This window comes from Zalophus californianus, chromosome 13 (assembly GCF_009762305.2).
Source record: "Zalophus californianus isolate mZalCal1 chromosome 13, mZalCal1.pri.v2, whole genome shotgun sequence".
Lineage (NCBI taxonomy): Eukaryota > Metazoa > Chordata > Mammalia > Carnivora > Otariidae > Zalophus > Zalophus californianus.
In genome coordinates, this window is record NC_045607.1 from 67,848,585 (window position 1) to 67,868,060 (window position 19,476).

General features: G+C 40.0%; 1 long non-coding RNA gene across 1 annotated transcript; it reads right to left on the bottom strand.

The window, feature by feature from the left end:
* Window positions 1-3,664: 3,664 nt before the first annotated feature.
* On the bottom strand, window positions 3,665-14,728 carry LOC113934015. Its single transcript, XR_003523568.2, has 3 exons — window positions 14,584-14,728; window positions 3,966-4,079; window positions 3,665-3,866 (listed from the first exon to the last, which is right to left on the bottom strand). It is a non-coding gene; the product is annotated as an uncharacterized LOC113934015 (long non-coding RNA).
* Between the last annotated feature and the right edge of the window lie 4,748 nt (window positions 14,729-19,476).

Below are 19,476 nucleotides of genomic sequence, written 5' to 3' on the forward strand. Positions count from 1 at the left end.
AAACCAGACTGGGAATGTAGGGCTAAGATGCCTGGTAGACCAAGAATGGGAAGGTTTAAAACAGCAAATCATTAGTCTTTGCCTTGGCTTTTTGTGTGTGTTAGATTGAAAACAATAGAAATTGACCATGTCACAGTTCTGGAGGCTAGAGGTCTGATATTTAGGTGTCCACAGAGCCATGTTTGCTTGGGGAATGTTTCCTTTCTCTTCTAGCTTCTTGTGGTTTGCTGGGAATCTTTGGTGTTCCCAGGCATGGTGCCGCACCTGCCAACCTCTGCCTCTGTTGTCACATGGCCTCCTCCATGTCTCTGTCTTCACATGGTGCCTTCTTACAAGGCTACCAGTCATACTGGATTGGGGCCCACCCTACTTTTGTGACCTCACTTTACCTTAACTAATTACATCTGTAATCACCCCTATTTCCAAAGCAGTTCACATTCTGAAGTCCTGGGAGTTAGGACTTTTGCATATTTTTTTGAGGGACAGAATTCAACCTATAACACTCCATTGATTCTTTTTTCTTTTCCTTTTTTTTTTTTTAGAAGTGAGTATATCGCTGTAACTTTCATGGTATAGAATAATGCATCTAAGAAATATCACCTATTAAATCATGTATTTATACCTCTATTACTAGCCCCTGAGTTCATTTGATAAGTACTTTTAGAAATAATTGAAACTTTACATGCAATAACTATAAAAAGACATATCTTAAATCCCAGAAACCTGAGGACCCTAGAAATAAACACCACACCAATCCATTCAGAGCTCCAAAAATTAAGAAAAAATGAGGAAAAAATTCTCAGAGCATAAGGAATAATAGAAGCATTGCCACAGGAACACAAAGGGGTTAAACTTACCCCTTCTTTCACCCCAGCAGTTGACTCTATCTTCAGAATAAGCTACCCTTACATAACATACTGTCTTGTAACTTCTGGCTTCCTTCTGCCATCAAAGTGGCAGAAATAACCAAGAGTGCAAAAAGGGGGAAGAAAGAATCTTAAGGTGATGGCAGGAAATAATTGTACTAGATGGACTATTGCACATATGCTTCGTAAAGTAGAGACTGAATGTAAAGTAAAAACAAAGTTTGTAATATTCTACTATCCCAAATTCTGAATCAAGGGAATTGGCTCTAAACCCATTTACATCTTTAGAATACCTCGAGTAACTTCTTTGGTTATTACATCAGCCAACCATTCTGCATATAACTGTATTCATTTATGTTTTCCCATAGCTTAAGGCAGCTTTCCAACAATGGTGCATATATGGGATCCCTGGAAACTGGAAGCAGACATCAAGTGGTTCACACCAAGGCTTATGATCTCATCATGGGCAAAAGTTTCAGGAGATAAATAAAATTTTTAGAAGAAATGAAATACAAAATAATGAAATTTCTTTTCTCAAGTGAAAAATCCTCATTGTAGTAGCTCAAAGTAACATTCTTTAAAATCTTGGAAATTCATCCACAATCTAGAGGTCACAAAGTAGATGAAGCCAAAGGAATCTATAATCACACTTCACTCTGTTTGGATCTCTACCTGTATCCCATTCCCTGTCTCTGTAGCTGTTTGCTTATGGACAGGTGGAAGGATATGAAAATCTATTCTTATACCTATAGGGTTTTTCCTTTTAATTTGTTTTGCCTTTAAATTTTGACTATGATCCTCTTTAAACACTTCAATATCTTGTCAGCTTAAAAGAGGAAAAAGAATTATATAAGGAAAAAAACCATAAGAGTTTGGAGCAACAGAAATGTTACAGTGTTTGTTTGATTCCCTCTGACTCCGGCTTTAGCTTCTACCCTGGTAATTCTGTGTACACTTGTCTGTTGCTTTTCTCATAAGACTAATTAATACACTGATATACACTTCTTTTTTTGTCCTGAGATAATTTGGTGGGGGGCTGATTTAATGCATTACTTCCTTCTCAACCAGGGTATAAGCAATGGAAAAAGCCTGATCTAACACTTTTTATAGAGCACGTTATAAAATATTCTCCTGTTTAATCATTATCACAGCTCCAGGGGTTAGATTTTTATCATCTCCATTCACTGTTCAGGAAACGATTATAAATTTATTCATTCCCGAACAGAAAACAGCATAGGAAGAAAATTACAAAGCACATCTTTCATCATCTCCTATAATCCTGCACTTCAAGATCAGCCCAACATGTAGGTGGTAATATAACCAACACTGAGCATTTGAGCTTCTTAGATTTTTCCTGTACATACTGTGATTCAAAGATGGAACAGAGACATGAAAAAATATTCATCATCATTAGCCATCAGGGAAATTCAAATCAAAACCACATTGAGATACCACCTTACACCAGTTAGAATAGCAAAAATTGACAAGGCAAGAAACAACAAATGTTGGAGAGGTTGTGGAGAAAGAGGAACCCTCTTACACTGTTGGTGGGAATGCAAGTTGGTACAGTCACTTTGGGAAACAGTGTGGTGGTGCCTCAAAAAATTAAAAATAGAGCTACCCTATGACCCAGCAATTACACTACTGGGTATTTACCCCAAAGACAGATGTAGTGAAAAGAAGGGCCATACGCACCCCGATGTTCATAGTAGCAATGTCCACGATAGCCAAACTGTGGAAAGAGCCAAGATGCCCTTCAACAGATGAATGGATAAAGATCTGGTCCATATATACAATGGAATATTACTCAGCCATCAGAAAGGATGAATACCCAACTTTTACATCAACATGGATGTGGCTGGAGGATATTATGCTAAGTGAAATAAGTCAAGCAGAGAAAGCCAATTATCATATGATTTCACTTATTTTTGGAACATAAGGAATAGCATGGAGAACATTAGGAGAAGGAAGGGAAAAATGAAGGGGGAGAAATCAGAGGGAGAGGTGAACCATGAGAGACTATGGACTCTGAGAAACAATCTGAGGGTTTTAGAGAGTAGGGGGGTGGTGGGTTGGGTCAGCCTGGTGATGGGTATTAAGGAGGGCATGTGCTTCATGGAACACTGGGTGTTATATGAAAACAGTGAATCGTGGATCACTACATCAAAAACCAATGATGTATTGTATGGTGACTAATGTAACTAATAAAATAAAATAAAATAAATAAAATAAATAAATAAATAAACCCCACAGAGATGGAACAGAGAGATTTCACTACCTCATTAGCTTTTCCCTGTTTTCCTAGATGTCAACATACAAAGTTAATCCAGGTAAATGCTCCTTTTAACATATAAATACAAATAGTTATTTTTCTTTGTAAGCAATTATAGAAAAGTTCAACATCATAAATTTAAGAAGGAAAGAGAAAGAAAATGTACAATGTCCATTCTCACCACCTAGATAAGTTAGATATTAACAGTAGGCAAATGTATTTGAAAATCTTGAATATATATGAATGTGTGAGTGTGCTAACAATAGATCCATTATTGTTTTGAAGTAGTTTGTTCTCAAATAATATGCATTCAATAATTTTCATGTCAGTAAATAAATATCTACCTTATCATTCTCACTGAATATTATTCTATTGTATGTGTTACATTATTTATTAATCATCTATTTTTTTAAAAATAAAAGATATTGTGCATCAGAGCTGGGCATGTGTAAACAATACTATATGTGAAGGAGAGAAAGGTTAAGGATATTTTAAAGGAGAAGATGAAGGAGAAACATCACAGAATTCCAAGCCTATTATTAGTTTGCATGAAAGACCTATTGATGTGGTCTTCAAACACAGTTGAAATTGAGGGTCACTGGCCTCCATGTTGTGGTTGGTGCAAGTGCCATGGGGACAGTGCTTGAAGCCAAAATTTGCCAAATATCTAGTTTCCTTCCATGTTCATCCATGTTTAAGACAATCCAAAGGGTCATTTTCAGCTGCAACTAGAAAAAAAAAACAGGATGTTTTAGAAATGACAGCATTTTTGTGTTTTCTCAAATACATCACAACTAATAAATTCAACTCAGGTCTCAAATATTTACCTTATGCACAGTGCTTGACACCATGTCACTATAGTCTTCACTGATGATCAGTTATGGTAATCCTTTGCTCCCTCCATCCCTGCTCTCCAAATTCTCACCATCGGAACTCAGTAGCTAAAAAGAGTAGGAGAAATTTTTGGATAAATTCTTTGCCACTCAAAGAATTTCTATTTGGTCTCCATATTGACTCAAGTAAGCTGCCTCCCTTGCTATTCAAACCTGTTAGCTGACTATTTGCTATCTGAACCAGGAGTATATTTGTTGGAGATGCATACCTTAACAAACTCCCAAACGCATGTTCACCTGGGAGGAGGAAGTTTGGAGGAAAAGTGTAGATTTGAGGAAGGTTAGTAGATCTCTTCGTGTTAGTGTGATTTGGTGAGGGATTATAAATTAGTGAAATGATGTATCTGTAAGAAAGCTGAGAAATGACTTGGTAAATGGGAATAAGAGAAGAACTGTATGGAGCAGAGTAACTTTGACATCGTGTTCAGCTCATAAAACCCCTTCTACTTACTCTTTAATGAAATGAGTTTAGAATTTTGTACTTTCCTTGCTTCCTTCACCTCTCTTGTGTCTTCTTCTTGTTTGTCCATTTATTTATTGGATAATCTAAGTAACAATTCTCATCATTGTCTGCATAGTACTTTATTATCTCAACACTTGACTCAACCAGAGGCATAAATGAAAGCAAGGCAGCTAATGAAACCAGAATTCGCTTCATAAACAGGGAAACATCTGGAAGACTTTGGGTATTATTTTGCTTCTTCAGCTGGGGGTTTGTTTGCCCTTTGCTTCTGATCTGCTCCTAGATTTTCACATATGAGCCAAAAAATACTTTGACTAAAGCAATGTTTCCCAACCTTGCAGGATTATGAGCATCGCCTGGGGACAACTTGTTAAATGCACAGATCCAGACATCGCTGAATCAGAATTTCTAGGGAATTGTCTTGGAAATGGGTATTTTTAAACAAGGGTCCCAGATGATTCTCACGATCAGACAAGTCAGGGCTCACTGGACTATGAGGACTTTTGTGATGTGATCTAAAAATACGTCTATCCGTGAGTCAACAGCACAGAGCCCGCAGCAAGTGTAAGGCATGAACAGCTCAATGAATTTGCATCAGGACCTGAGACCTTCATTAACATCCTAAACTTTGGTACCATTATTCACAAGCTTTAGTATCCACTGGTGATATAAACTGCCTATTCCCTGCTCCACTCCAGAAGGTTCTAAATTAGTAGGTCTGGGGGAGGACAAAGACCAGTTGAGAAACACTGATAAATCAGTGCCATTCATCATCTCTGCTTGAAGGCCAGCCTTAAGCAAAATGCTAAAATAAACATAATTGTTCCCAATTATCTCTTCCTCCCTCCCTCCATCCATCTCTCTCAGTCTCTCTCTATTTTGTTCTCTAAGGCCAGAGGTGGCCTTACATTACCTCACAAGGGCTTGGATGCTCAGGCCCCGTCAGGAATCTACCCTCTTTACCCACCACTGTTCCAATCTTTTTCCCCATTTCCCAGTACAAACTCTATGATCCTTTCCCCATCTATATGCCCCGGTCTCCCTAAATTTCTCCAGTCCATCAAGATAGCTCTCTTGAACTTCAGATATTTTCATCTGCAGAGCATCCAGGGATTTGCCACCTGGATATCCCAGGAGTATATGAAAATTTGGAAGTTTAAACCATAAGCTCTCGTGCTGTGATTTATCCACCCACATGCCTAAGCAGACCCTGGACATTGTCCTCGAGTCTTCATTCCACTCCTCCCCACCCTTTTCCTCAACATCACATCCAGAAGCAAGCCCTGTCACTTCTTTACCAAGCACGCCCATTTACCCAAGTCTACTGTCGTTGTCTATCCACATTCTTACACCAGTTTCTGGATTTCTTCCTCCCTCAAAACAACAAACAAGCTAGCAAACCTTGCTCCCACCTCTGGCTTTCCCACTCCAGGAAATGGCATTACCATCCATTCCAGAGTCTCAGGGCAAAAAACTTGGAGTCTATCTTCTCTCTATCCCTACCTGCATCTGATCTATAAGCAAATTCTCTGAAACTCACCTTCAAAATATATGCCAGATCTGAGCATTTCTCCCCTTCTCCATTACACCACTCGGGTCCTAGCCACAGATTTTGCCTCAAATACTGCAACAACTTCCTTGTTTTTCTCCTGCCACCACCTGGTGACCGGTCTCCATAAAATAACCAGGGTGATCATTCTGAAATGTATCGGGTCACTCCCCAGGACTGGCTTTCCACTCACTTGGAATAAAATCGAATCTCCTTGTATGGTATCCTAGACACTGCATTATCTGATGTGCCTGCCCCTCCACCCTCATTTCCTACCCACAACCCCTCCCCATTACCTCTGCCCCAGCCACACACTTTGGTCCTTCGTACTGAGGACATTTGCACTTCATGTTCCTTCTCTGTGAGATTACTGTGCACTAGCTCCTTCTCTTCAGGTCTCTGCTCGCTGCCTCCCCAGAGAGCCGTGCCACCTAGCTAGGCTCATCATAAATCCCACTTATCCTGGGACATCCTCATCTACGCTTTTTGTCCTGGCATCCTGTTTGATGTAGAATTTGTGCCAGATTTTTAATTTTTTAACCAAGTATTAGTAGTAGTAGAAACAAAAACTTATCTAGGATATGTGTGATTGGCCTCCATTTTGTTCTGTCAGCTTCTGCCCTGGCCTGATCTGTCTGGTAACCTGGGAGGCTCCCGTACAGTGAGGAGAGTTCTCACTATAATGCATAATCAAATCTAAAAGACTCCCGGAGATCACTCTCTCTTCCTGACCCTTTCCAGAAGCAACCTACTGACACCTCCTTGTCAAGCACAAATGCGGGGGGCCCCCTGATAAAACAAAGTGTGCTCAGGAAGCTAATTTCCCAATTATTGGGCATTGGTGGGAGAAGTCACAAAGTGGCTGCCCCTGCCTACAGTTGGCCACGGGTGCCACGGTTTGTGTCCCAGCCCGCAGCATACACAAGGCTACCAGGCCATTAATCAGCAGAATAAAAAGAAAGGTGGGAAGTTCTATGCTAAGCACGAAGAAATGTGTGCAAGCAATAACCGGCAAGCAGTCCTACTGCAGAAGGGGTAGAGAAAGATCTCAAGTTCTTTTTTTTTTTCAAGATTTTTATTTATTCATTTGACAGAGAGAGAGCACGAGTGGTGGGGAGAGGCAAAGGGAGAGGGCGAATCAGATTCCCTGCTGACCAGGGAGCCCGACATGGGGCTCAATCCCAGGACCCAGAGATCATGACCTGAGCCTAAGGCAGATACTCAACCATCTGAGCCACCCAGGCACCCAGAGATCACATGTTCTTGCTAGAGCTGTATCATTTATTGTATGAGTTCAATCTTCACCTGTGTGTACACTGTAATGTTTGGCAATACATTTTTTTTTTTTCAGTAAATCCTTTCAGCAGCAATAAGTTCAAAAGCAAATTCACAAAACTGGAAATGAGTGTTTCATGAAAAAATCCAGTACCACATTTCCATCTCTCAAAAAAGTTGAGGAATGTGCAAACTTACACAAAATGTCAATATTTACCATCCACTACAGGTCAAAGTGATACCAGTGACCATTTGGAGGAGACTTCAAATATCAAGAATTCTTTTTAAAAAAGACTGAAATTGTGAATTATGTGCACACCCAACTTTTCCCAAAGACATTTCTGTCCCATAGGTTTCTTAGTGGAAACAGGATTTGGAGGTGGGCAAAGTGATGCCTGCCCCCAAAAGATGTCCATGTCTTAATCCCTGAAACCCGTGAATCTGTTCCCCTACCTGGCAGATGTGATTAAGGTTATAGACCCTGAGAGGGGGAGATAACTCTGGATTATCTGGTGGATTCAGTGTCATCACAACAGTCCTTATAAGAGGGAAGCCGAAAAAGGTTTGATGATATGAGTGGAGGTAAGAGTCAGAGAGATTTGCAGGTGCTGCACCACCTGCTCTGAAGAAGGAGGAGGGGCCTCAGGCCAAAGAATACAGATGGCCTCTTGAAGCTGGAAAAGGCAAAGAAATTCATCTTGCCCTGGAGCCTCCAGAAGGAATATAACTGTGGCAACTCTAATTTTAGCCCAGTGAGACTTCTGACCTACAGAACTGTAAGATAATACATTTATGTCACTTTAAGCCACTAAGTTTGTGTGCTTTTTTACGCAGCAATAGGAAACTAATTTGCACTCCAACCAAAATCTGTATTTATGTTATCACTGCAAAAAATTTTTATCTTTCATGTGGGACTTTTTAAAAGTGAATTTCAGTAGGATTCCCAACAGTGAGAGATGTTTCATCTGAGACAGAATGAACTTTAGAAATCCTTTACTTTGTTTCCATGAGTTGGGTGAAAAAGTCAAATCATTATTGGAATTAATGCAGCTGATTTTCTATTTGAAGTAGCACTATTTACCTGTTTGCTCAGTTCTTCTGCTAATGGAGCCAACTATGCAGGCAGGTTACACATTTCCATAACAACAACAGCAACAAGAAAACAATAGAATTGAAAATACCTTCATTTAACATGGGAGAGATTTTTTCCCCTCTGTTAAAAATATGATCCAATATGAGATATTTGAAGATTTCAACAATTTCAAAATAATTCACCATAAAATGCAAATTTGACAGAGACAGCAAGCACTTGTAGAGATAAAGTAAGACTATTTAAATGATCTTTAGAAAAATGCTAGTGACACAGTAATAGAGATATAGATTAAAGTAAATAAACATATTTCTAAGAATAGTTTTGTTCTTTTTAAGTTTAGACAATGAATATAAAGACTTAAATTTTTACTTACTCTCTATGGATATGTGTCATTTCATTTTTCAAGACAGTATTTGCCTTTTAAAAATTGTTAGAAAAATAAATATTTCCAAAATTATATCATTACTGTCAGCGCTGATTTTCACTCTCAGACTGTCTTGGTTGGCACAATAAATTACAACGGTCACTGTGGTCTGATCTGAAATCATCCCCAGCTTGGCCAGTCACTGGGTGTCCCAGTACCCTACTTCACTCTCTTTTTAGCACTGATCACACACTCAGAATTACCATATTTATTTATTTATTACCATGTAAGTTTTCTGTTACCTGTCTTCCCCTCCCAGAATCAGAAGGTAGACTTCATGAAAGTAAAGCTTTATTGAGAAGTGGAGCCTCCAGTGAAAGGCTTTCTCTTTACCACATAGCAAGCATGCAAACGTGTAAAATAAATGAACAAATCTTTGCTGATCTCTCTGCCTCTGATTTTTCATTCTTAATTCTTAATTCTCCACCTTGTAGAGTCCCGAGGGGGCTCCTTCTAAAGTGTGTCCCTGATTGCCAGGGCCAGAACAAAGGTGAGGCAGCCTGTCACTTAGGATAGCACCTCAAAGCGGGCACTCAGAATCGGAGGCTGCCTGCAGTCCATGGCCCCAAGATCGAGGGTCTCCCTAAATTTTGCTAAGCATCGAGTCATGGCCCTGCTAGTTGCATTTCTACTCCACCTAAAACCTTTCTGTGAAATCCCTATGTCCCTCTTTATAAAATCCCAGCTCTTCAGTATCATATAAAAGGTAGTATATCATCTGTGCTTGCTTACCTCTGCTGCCTCATCTCTCACCACCTACCATCCTTATATTTCAAGTGTTTTCTTATAGAAAGCATGAAGCTGAGTCTTGCTTTTTTAACCAATCTGACAATCTGTCCCTTTTTTTTAGAAAAATAGCTTTATTGAGATATAATTCACACACCATATAATTGACCGATTTCGAGTGTAAAAGTCAATGGGTTTTAGTATATTTACGGAGTTGTGCAAACATCATCACAGTCCCATTAACCGTCACTGCCCATCCTCCATCCCACACCAGCCCTGTGCACCACTAATCAACTTTCTGTCTTTATATCTGTGTTTTCTGGAGGTTTCACATAAATAGAATCTTAAAAGTTGTGCTCATTTGTGACTGCCTTCTCACACTTAGCACTGTGTTTCTAAGGTTCAGCTATGTCATTACCTGGATCAGGACTTCATTCTTTTTTATTGCCAGATAATATGCCACTGTATGAATATATCATACCTTGTTTATCCATTCATCTGTTGGTGGGCATCTGGATTGTTCCCACTTTAGGGCTATCATGAATAATGTTGCTGTGAGTATTTGTGTACAGTTATTTATGTGGACATATGTTTTCATTAAGAGCAGAATTGATGGGTCACATGGTAACACATGGAACTTGCAAGCTGTTTTTCAAAATGGCAATGCCATTTTACATTCCCACCAGCAATGTGTGAGGGGTCCAGTTTCTCCATACGCATGCCAACATTTGTTACTGTGAATTGTTTTGATTGTAGCCATCTACTAGACCAATAGAGGATGTATATTTTATTGAATTATGTATATATGTATATTACATATGCATATCATATATTACATATGTGTATATGTATATATACTATATATGTATATTATATAGAGAATGCATATGTATATTAGGGCTAATATTAGATGGCTCTAATCCAACTTTATATTTTCCTATTTGTTTTTATGTGTCACATCTGTTTCTTTTCCCCCAAACTCTGCCTTCCTGTACTTGAATTGAGTATTATTTTTTACACCTCTGTTTTATCCACCATTGCCTTATAGGGTGTATCTCCTATTTTATTTTTGTAGTGGTTGCTCTAAGGTTTACAGTTTACATCTTTAATGGATCAGTGTCTAACTTCAAAAATATTATAGCACTTCAAGTATAGTATAGGAGCCCAACAGCATATACTTTCATTTCAAACCTCCCATTGTGTATGCAATTCTTTTTTTTTTAAGATTTTATTTATTTATTTGACAGAGAGAGAGAGAGAGAGAGCACAAGTAGGCAGAGTGGCAGGCAGATGGAGAGGGAGAAACAGGCTCTCCGCTGAGCAGGGAGCCGGATGTGGGGCTCGATCCCAAGACCCCAGGATCATGACCTGAGCTGAAGGCAGCCGCTTAACGGACTGAGCCACCCAGGCGCCCCTGTGTATACAATTCTTGTTGTACATTTTATTCCTACAGATGTTCTAGATACCACAGTGCATTGGTACTATGGTATCTATATATATTTGCTTTAGATAATCAGTTACCTTATACAGGGATTAAAAATAAGAAAAAAATACCTTTGATAATGGCCCTCATTTTCAAATCATTTCCAGTGCTTTTCTTTTCTTTGCTTGGATCCACATTTCTGTGTGGTATCATGTGGTCTCCACCATGGACCCCCTGGAAGTCACTGTCCCTAGATCCCAATTATTTGGGCTTCAGTAATGGGAGGCAGAGTGTAGCAGCCACTCTTGGCAGCCTGCCCTCATCCCCTCCCCTGATTTCATGGCGAGCCTGTACTTCTTTGCCTGAAAAAGCCCTCAACCAAATACTAATACTGAAGAGTATTTGTGTTAGTCAGGGTTCTCCAGAGAAACAGAACCAAGAGTGTGTGTGTGCATGCACATTTGCACGTGTGTGTGTGTGTGTGTGTGTGAGTGTGTGTGTGTGTGGAGAGAGAAAGAGAGAGATTTTTAAGAAACTGGCTCATGTGATTGTGGGACTGGCAAGTCTGAAATCTGGAGAGCAGGCCAGTAGGTTGGAAATCCAGGGAAGAGTTGATGTTGCAGCTTGAGTCAAAAGGCAGTCTGCTGGTGGTCTTTTTCTCTGAAGACCTTCAACTGATTGGATGAGGCCCACCCACATTTTGGAAGATAATTTGCTTTACTCAGGCTACTGATTTAAATGTTATTCATATCTAGGGCGCCTGGGTGGCCCAGTTGGTCAAGTGTCTGCCTTCAGCTCAGGTCATGATCCCAGGGTCCTGGGATCGAGTCCTGTGGCGGGCTCCTGCCCCACAGGGAGTCTGCTTCTCCTTCTGCCCCTCCTCCTACTCCTTCTTTCAATTTCTCTCTTTCTCAAATAAACAAACAAAATCTTTAAAAAAATGAAATAAATTAAATGTTATTCATATCCAAAAAAAGACAAAATACCTTCACAGCAACATTTAGACTGGTATTTGACCCACATCTGGGCACTCTAGCCTAGCTAACTGGACACATAAGATAAACCATCACAGCACTGATGTTTAAGTTCCCCACTCCCTGCCCCCCAGGGTGAAAACTCTGATGGTTGTCTTTTACTGTATCCTGTAGATCCTCCTAGAAACTAGGTTCCTGTTGCCCACAGTAATGATTTATTTGGTAAGGCAGTATTTATTGATTTCTTTCACTTTGTGGTCTTACCTCTTTCCACCGGGGTCTCTTGGAGTCATTTTCAAAATACACCTCTGGCAATTGAATTGTTTCTCAGTTTACTTCTGAGAAAATTCAAACTAAAATATGGAGCATAGACTCACCACAATATGAAATACAATAAGGGATTTCCCCTAAAAAAAAACGTAAGAAACTTTTGTATCCTGGACAATCAGAAGATATTTTTCTACTACAACACAGGTGCAATACAGACATTTATCTCAATTGAACCTCCCTTTCTGAACCCATTGCAATATTTTTTGGATAGATCACTAATAGGAATAAAGTATTTTTAAAGTTAGAGAAGTATTTTTTTATATGAATCATAATGATAAATCTTGGAGACAAAATTATTATTAAGGGTGTAATAATTCCCCACCTATTGTTCAGGGAATTTTTAAATTGTGAAAAGAATGTAGGCAATTTCGTGGAAAACTTAAAAGTATAATAAAGAATGTTGCGCCAAGCAGCCAAAGCCAAGAGTGTAGTATATATATATCATATATATATTTTATTAGGCAAAGCATATCAGATCATTGTGTCAAGTAAGTGCTTTGATAGTGCTCACAAGTGATTTCTTTTTTCATGGAACTTACAAGGAAATTGCCCACTCTTTAACTCTCAAATATTTTATGAAGTTGATTTATTTGAAATGCAAAATTTTTGCAAAAACATCTCTTACATGTTTAATAATTAAAGGTATCCTCCTTTTAAGAAAAAGGGGTATCCTCCTTTTGATATGTTTTCTGTGAAAGTGTTTCATTTTCTTCTAATCTGCTTTTATCTCTTTGAGAGCATTTTTTGAGGTCACAGACTATATTAACACATTTTAAAGTAAAATTGAAATAAGATAATTAATTATATAAAGAGGGTCAGACATGAGACATGTGGGTGACTCAGTCAGTTAAGCCTCTGCCTTCGGCTCAGATCATGACCCCCGGGTCCTGAGATGAGTCCCCATCAGGCTCCTTGCTCAGTGGGGAGCCTACTTCTCCTTCTGCTTGCTGCTCCCCCTGCTTGTGCTTTCTCTCTCTCTGACAAGTAAATAAATAAAATCTTTAAAAAAAAAAAGAGGGCCATACACGCTACAAAGTTTACATTTAAGAGGTGTGTTACACAATATGAAGAATGCTGGGTTGGATGTACAATTCATAGTTCTAAAAAAATGCTGAAATGTGCCATATTTTAAGTAGCGTTATTAATGACTAAAACTACAGTGATCATATGTCATAGGCTTTTCAGGATACTTAACAAAGAGAATGTTTGAAAACAGGAATCGGCATCAGAGCACATTTCAGATCATATGTCCTAATGACTAAAACTACAGTGATCATATGTCATAGGCTTTTCAGGATACTTAACAAAGAGAATGTTTGAAAACAGGAATCGGCATCAGAGCACATTTCAGATCATATGTCCTGATTTTTATTCAAACTATGGATCCCACTGTCCCGGTCCCACTGCTATCCCCAATATCCTTCTCACTGAAAAGAAAATCGAATTGAATTATAGTTAACAATCAACTAGCCAAGGTTTATTGACAGAACCTTCAGTCAGAATATCAGTAATTGCTACATACTTACCCCGCTTACCCTGATGCATCCTTTATTTTGAAATAAAACTTTTCGCAAACAATGAATCATGGAACAGTACATCAAAAACTAATGATGTAATGTATGGTGATTAACATAACATAATAAAAAAATTTTAAAAAAACCTTTTCAATATGCCAATACTCTTCTCTGTTTAACTGCAGAGCCATGATTTATCATTCTAAACCCTCGTTTAAGCAAATGTCAGTATTTATCTTCAAACCCTTCCCTTTTGAATGAAATGCATGGATAGGTTCTCCATCAGGAATTCAGACTGTTAAGAATAACTCTGCAAAGCGAGTGAAACAATAACATTACAAACCAACTCCTCCTTTCATAAAAACCATCCCATGCTTTTGGCTCACCTGTTCATCTCTGAGTTTGGGAAATAAATGTGTTTTCAGCACATGGCTCTCAGACTGTTTGCTAATAGCCAGTAAGCAATCTCTTTAAAGAAACCAACAATATATTTGAAATTAGCTGGCATACTTTCTTAGCACAGAGACCTTTCTTACCACAACCTCCAAGGGCAAATTCTGGGCAGATGAAGGGACTTGTGTGTTTGTATGTTAAACCCCTTCACCGTAACTAGTGGGATTTTCCATTGGTATGATGTCATCATATAATAAATATTAACATTTGGAAAATGATCATGATTTGATGAGGCTATAACGAGCAGCTCTTAAGACCAAAGGTATTGTAACTAGGTAGATGTGACTTTTATACCTCAACTACCCACCTAACTAAATAAGAAACTCACTATATTCCCTTGTGCCAACCTCACTAGGTCTCCGTTCTCTCTTCTGCAAAATGGAAGAATAATGGCCTTTCCTTCTGAGTGCCGTGGGAGCATTAAATGAGATGTTACATTCAGGGTGCTCAGTTCGGCACCTGGCACCCAAGGACTTCTTCAATAAGGCCCAGATGGTACAGAGTGACCATGTTACCCTGGTGATTTGCATAAAGTAATTCTTCTCAGTACTTTCTTCACTTTGTTACTGTCAGATCTTGTTATGGTAGTTCTATGTTCTAGAACTCCAAGACCATCTGAACCCCAAGTACTACTCTTATCGATGTGATCATTTTTTTGAGAAAAAAAAACGTTTTAAAATTCTCCACATCACTGGTTTCTAAGGTGAGTGTGTGTACCCAGAGGGTAGCAAAGACGTTCCACTTGAACGAACAAAGAAATATTAGAGTTTCTGTATCAATTTTCTTTCTTCTGTGTTCTATTTTTGTATTAGTGCAACCTGATGTGTATAGAATTTAAAAATACATATACATTATCAGGGAGGTGTACTGTTCTGGGTGTACAGCCACAGACTTTGGAAGGCATTGTTCTAGAACAGAAATTAACAAACTACAGCCCACAGGCCAAATCTGGCCTACAGCTTATTTTTATAAATAAAGTTTTATTGGAACATAGCCAAGCCAATTTGTTACCATGTTTTCAATGGCTGCTTCTGTCTACAAGGGTAGAGTTGAGTAGTTGAAACAGTGGCTACACGACCTGCAAAGCTAAAAATATTTGCTGACACTTTAGAGAAAATGTTTGCCAACCCCTGCTCTAGAAAGTGGTTTTATAGGTGGAGGAATATAATGCACACTGCTACCTGGTTTTTATTCCTTTTCACCCCAGTACTATCAGATCCACTAGCCAACTCCAGAATGTGTGTGATGTTTCCCAGGCCCTTACTGCCCAGAGATGGGTCCACAGACCAGCAGCAGCAGTAGTAGTATCTGGTAGCCTGGTTCAAAACATAGATTCTTGGGTCCCACATCAGATCTCACAGACTCTGCCTTTGAACAAGACCCACAGGAGATACATGAGGATATTAAAATTTGAGAAACAGCAAGCTCACCTCTATAGCTCTTAGGTCAAATACTAGTGGAATCCAGGGCTATTAGTTTTAGATTTCTCTTTGTACATATATATGCTTCTGCAGTGCACCCATGGACTGATTTGCCATATATAGAGAACCAGGGGAGCTGGCATGATCTGGCTCTCCTCCAGTTAATATTTATATATGGAAAGGTTAAGTCAATTGTGTATAAGCTTTGGGGCCTCTCTCTTTTATTAAAAGGGAAAAAAAAAAGTATCTTGTTCTTGAAGGTTAAGCCATGGCGATGTGCTTGGCGATGTGCTCGGCGATGGAGAAACATATGCATACTGAAGAAGGACTGCCGATCTCTAGATTTTGTTGTCCACAATGTTTTAGCTTAAAAAAAAAAAAAAAAATATGACAGTTCCATAAGGTTAAGAACAAATTTCCCCACCTCTCCACATCTCACATAAGAAATGAGTGAAGGATTGGGTGCAGGAGCATGGTGAAGGACAGAATGTGCTCCCAAAGCAAACAGGCTGGCATGCTGGGCCAGGCAGCTGCGCCCAGGAGCCAAAAAGTCCATTGAATCAGGCCCGCTCTGCTTTCTGGGCCAGAGCCGGCCAAGCTTTTCCTTCCCTGAGGTTCTGTCACAGGGTTTTCAGTTTTCCTAATGAAGTATTAATGAGGTGGGTATAATTTATTGAATAGGGCGAGGTAAACTTGCTGTGCCTGGAGCTGAGTTATGTTTCCTGAAGGGAGAAGAAAAGTTATGAAATAAATCACTCCCTCTTTAATTAGCAGCTTTGCCTAGCGTACTCGAAATGACTGAGCAAAACGTGAAAGTAAGCCAGCTGTCAGTCAGAAGCCCAGACACGGGTCTCTTTGCTGCTCACTGGGAGATTTTATGCCTTTTGGGGTGAGGGTGTCAGGGGAGCGGAGCTGGTTCCTTGGGGCACCACAATGAAATGCTCTCCTCCGGCCACGGCTTGGGATAAACCCCCAAACCAGTTCCTTCCCCTTCTCACGCCAGTGTTAACGTTCAACACGAAAAAAGCCAGAGAAAGCGCGAGAGAAGAGGAAACCAATTAGCACATCTTCCAACGTTTCCGGTTGACCTTCCTGTCCACTTCTCCGTACCCGTGGGTTTTCCTTCCACGTAGCATTTTAACTTTCTGAGCGCAGAGTGCCGAACCTCTGGTTTTAACAGCACGTGCCGCTTGCCGTAGCTGTGTCTACGCCGCATGCGTAACGTGCAGTGTGCGCGCCGCGCGCTGAAAACACACGTCATTTGGGGGACAGGTCACCATTCACCAGGGCTTGCTAGAATGCACAAGGCAGGCACAAGAGGGACGTGAGAACGTCTCTCTGAGGTAGGGCATCCTTAATGACGTTAGTGAAGAAGAAGAAGCTTTGAGAGTTTGTGAAAAAAAAAAATTGTGGAGAGTTTTTAACTTTCTTGCCATACTAGTTAGAGTACCTTTACCTTATTTTCTCTATTTCACAATAGAGATCACGCTCCAAAGCTTGGAAGAACATTGGCCCATTGCCTCCCTTCAGTAGTGCCCCCTCCAAAAACGGCACAAGTAAACTGCGCATGTCCTTCATCTTGATGGTTCTCCGCAGAGCCCATTATATTTTTCCACGCGAGAGCCCACTCACACCTTGAGACTTTGAGTTTCGAGTTGAGCCTAGCCCTCCCGGGGTTAGAAGCCACCCTCCGTGGCCAAAACTGGTTTCCTGTCATGAAGAAGAATGATTTAACAAGCTTTGTGGACATGCCTCATTGAAACATTTTGATGAGCAAACACGGGAACGCATCAAAACCATGTGGATTACGTTTTCTTGAACATGTATGTGATTTTAGCAGAAATAGATTTGTCCCCAAGCATTTTGTTCTCCGGAACTTTCTGTCTGGATTCCAGGCCTTACCACGATGCCTGGCAGGGACAGAGGGCTGATTGGCCTTTTTAGGCTGCCCATGCAGATTTTATTAGAATCTGTAACTTCTTTCCTGCTTCCTGTTTGAAGATTTTGTGAGGGTTCAGCCCAGAGGAGCCCATTCTTAGCTTCTCAGATTTGTCTTTCCCTAAATGGTCCTCCTGCTCCCATTTCCACTCCCAACCCTGCTGCCCCGCTTGCCGGAAACTCAGAGGAAACAAAGATTTCTTGCACTCTCTTGGGAAAGGTTCATTCCCCTAACCCAGGCCTTGAAGACCAAAATTACCTCCACCTCATCCCATTTTAGAAAGAAGAAAAGAAAAACGATCTGAGAAACTTCCTCTTTCTACAGAGCTATTAGGAAGTTTGTGTAGCTCATGTTTTCCCTTTACTTCGATCATATTCACCTTTGTCGGCTAATAAGATTTGCATTCGTGAAATTCAAACCGCGATATTCCAGTCTCTTTTCCATGCCTTGGTGTGGAAGAAAAAGACTGCTTTCCCAGAGGTCAATGTTTTCTCGATTCCTGCTGCTTTGCCCACCTGCTGCTGAGGACAGGCCTTTCCACCGTGGGCGTGGCCTCTCCGAGCGTGGGGTTGGGGGGGGCTCATTGAGGAAGAACAGACCACTAATAAATTGCATGGTCATTACCCTTTATGCATACTTGTTCTAATAGGTGTCGCAGATTCCTGCCTCCTAATAAGGAAGGGAAGTAGAAAAACACATAAATTCTCTCAAGGGAGTCAGACAGCCCGAAGCCACGTTCGACAGCTGCGAATGTTACCATGAGCACAAAAGCAAAACAGGGCTTAAAAAAGTGATACATTGCCAGGGATTCTGGCGCGATTTCCTTGGATCCAGACTATGTTTTGCACTGTTTCAGTTGAAGAGTCGCACTCCTGCCTGCCACATGTGATGGAATTTGGAGCTTAAATAAACAATGGCATTAAATTGATCTAAAAGGGATTTTATTGGATGCATCCCAACATTTGCCTTTATACCACAGATCGGTTTGTTTGTTTGCTTAGTTGTTTATTTTAACTTTTCTTTTTCCTTTCTTTTGAATCTCAGCAGTGTACATTTTGGCACAAGATGGAGGCTTTTTTGGTCCAATGCCCAGTATAATTAAATCTAATTTTTGAACATTTGAAGGGTCATTTAGGTAATGGTTCTTTCCCCTCCTTCCCTGCTTCCCTTCCTTCCTTCTTTTCTACAGTGTACTTTCTCTGGGATGATCTGGAGATTTGGTAGAGATGTGTTGCATTTCTTCACAATGACCACAGAGGAGAAATTCAGATGCCTACTTAAGAGGCCATTAGTCCACCCCCTTGAGGGTTTATGGGCTTAGGAAGAAAATCCAAGAGAATATATAGGGCCAGAGTTCAAAGTGCACCCAAAAGTCCAGGGCGGCAGATCTGAATTTCTGGTGTATCTTGATTTGGTCTAAATTTGTTTCTTAGTTTTGTTCATTCAGACTGAGGCTTTCCCATGAGCTATTCTTAGTTTTTCACAAAGGATGTGTTCCAAACTTAATTTCATAACAGTTCTTCTGTTTTATCTAGTCTTGTTCACACTGACCTCATGAAGTTACTTCTGGGAAGAATGTGTGATTTGATTTTTTAAGCAATTTGTTTCATCTAGTTTTGTACAAACCAGATGCCGGGATACTGTGTTCCTGGAGGGGCCCTTATTGCTTGAGAGGCAGAACTCCACCAGATTCAATGTCTTCATGGCAACCAGAAAGGGCTTTCCTCCATTACCTCCCAGGATTTTTTTGTAAGCTTGCATTGAAAGGAAGTACAAACAAATGTACTTCTAACAGCCCCTTCTAACAGCCTATTACCATTTTTCAACCAGCCACTTAGTCCAGGAAGATAGGAAGTTAGTT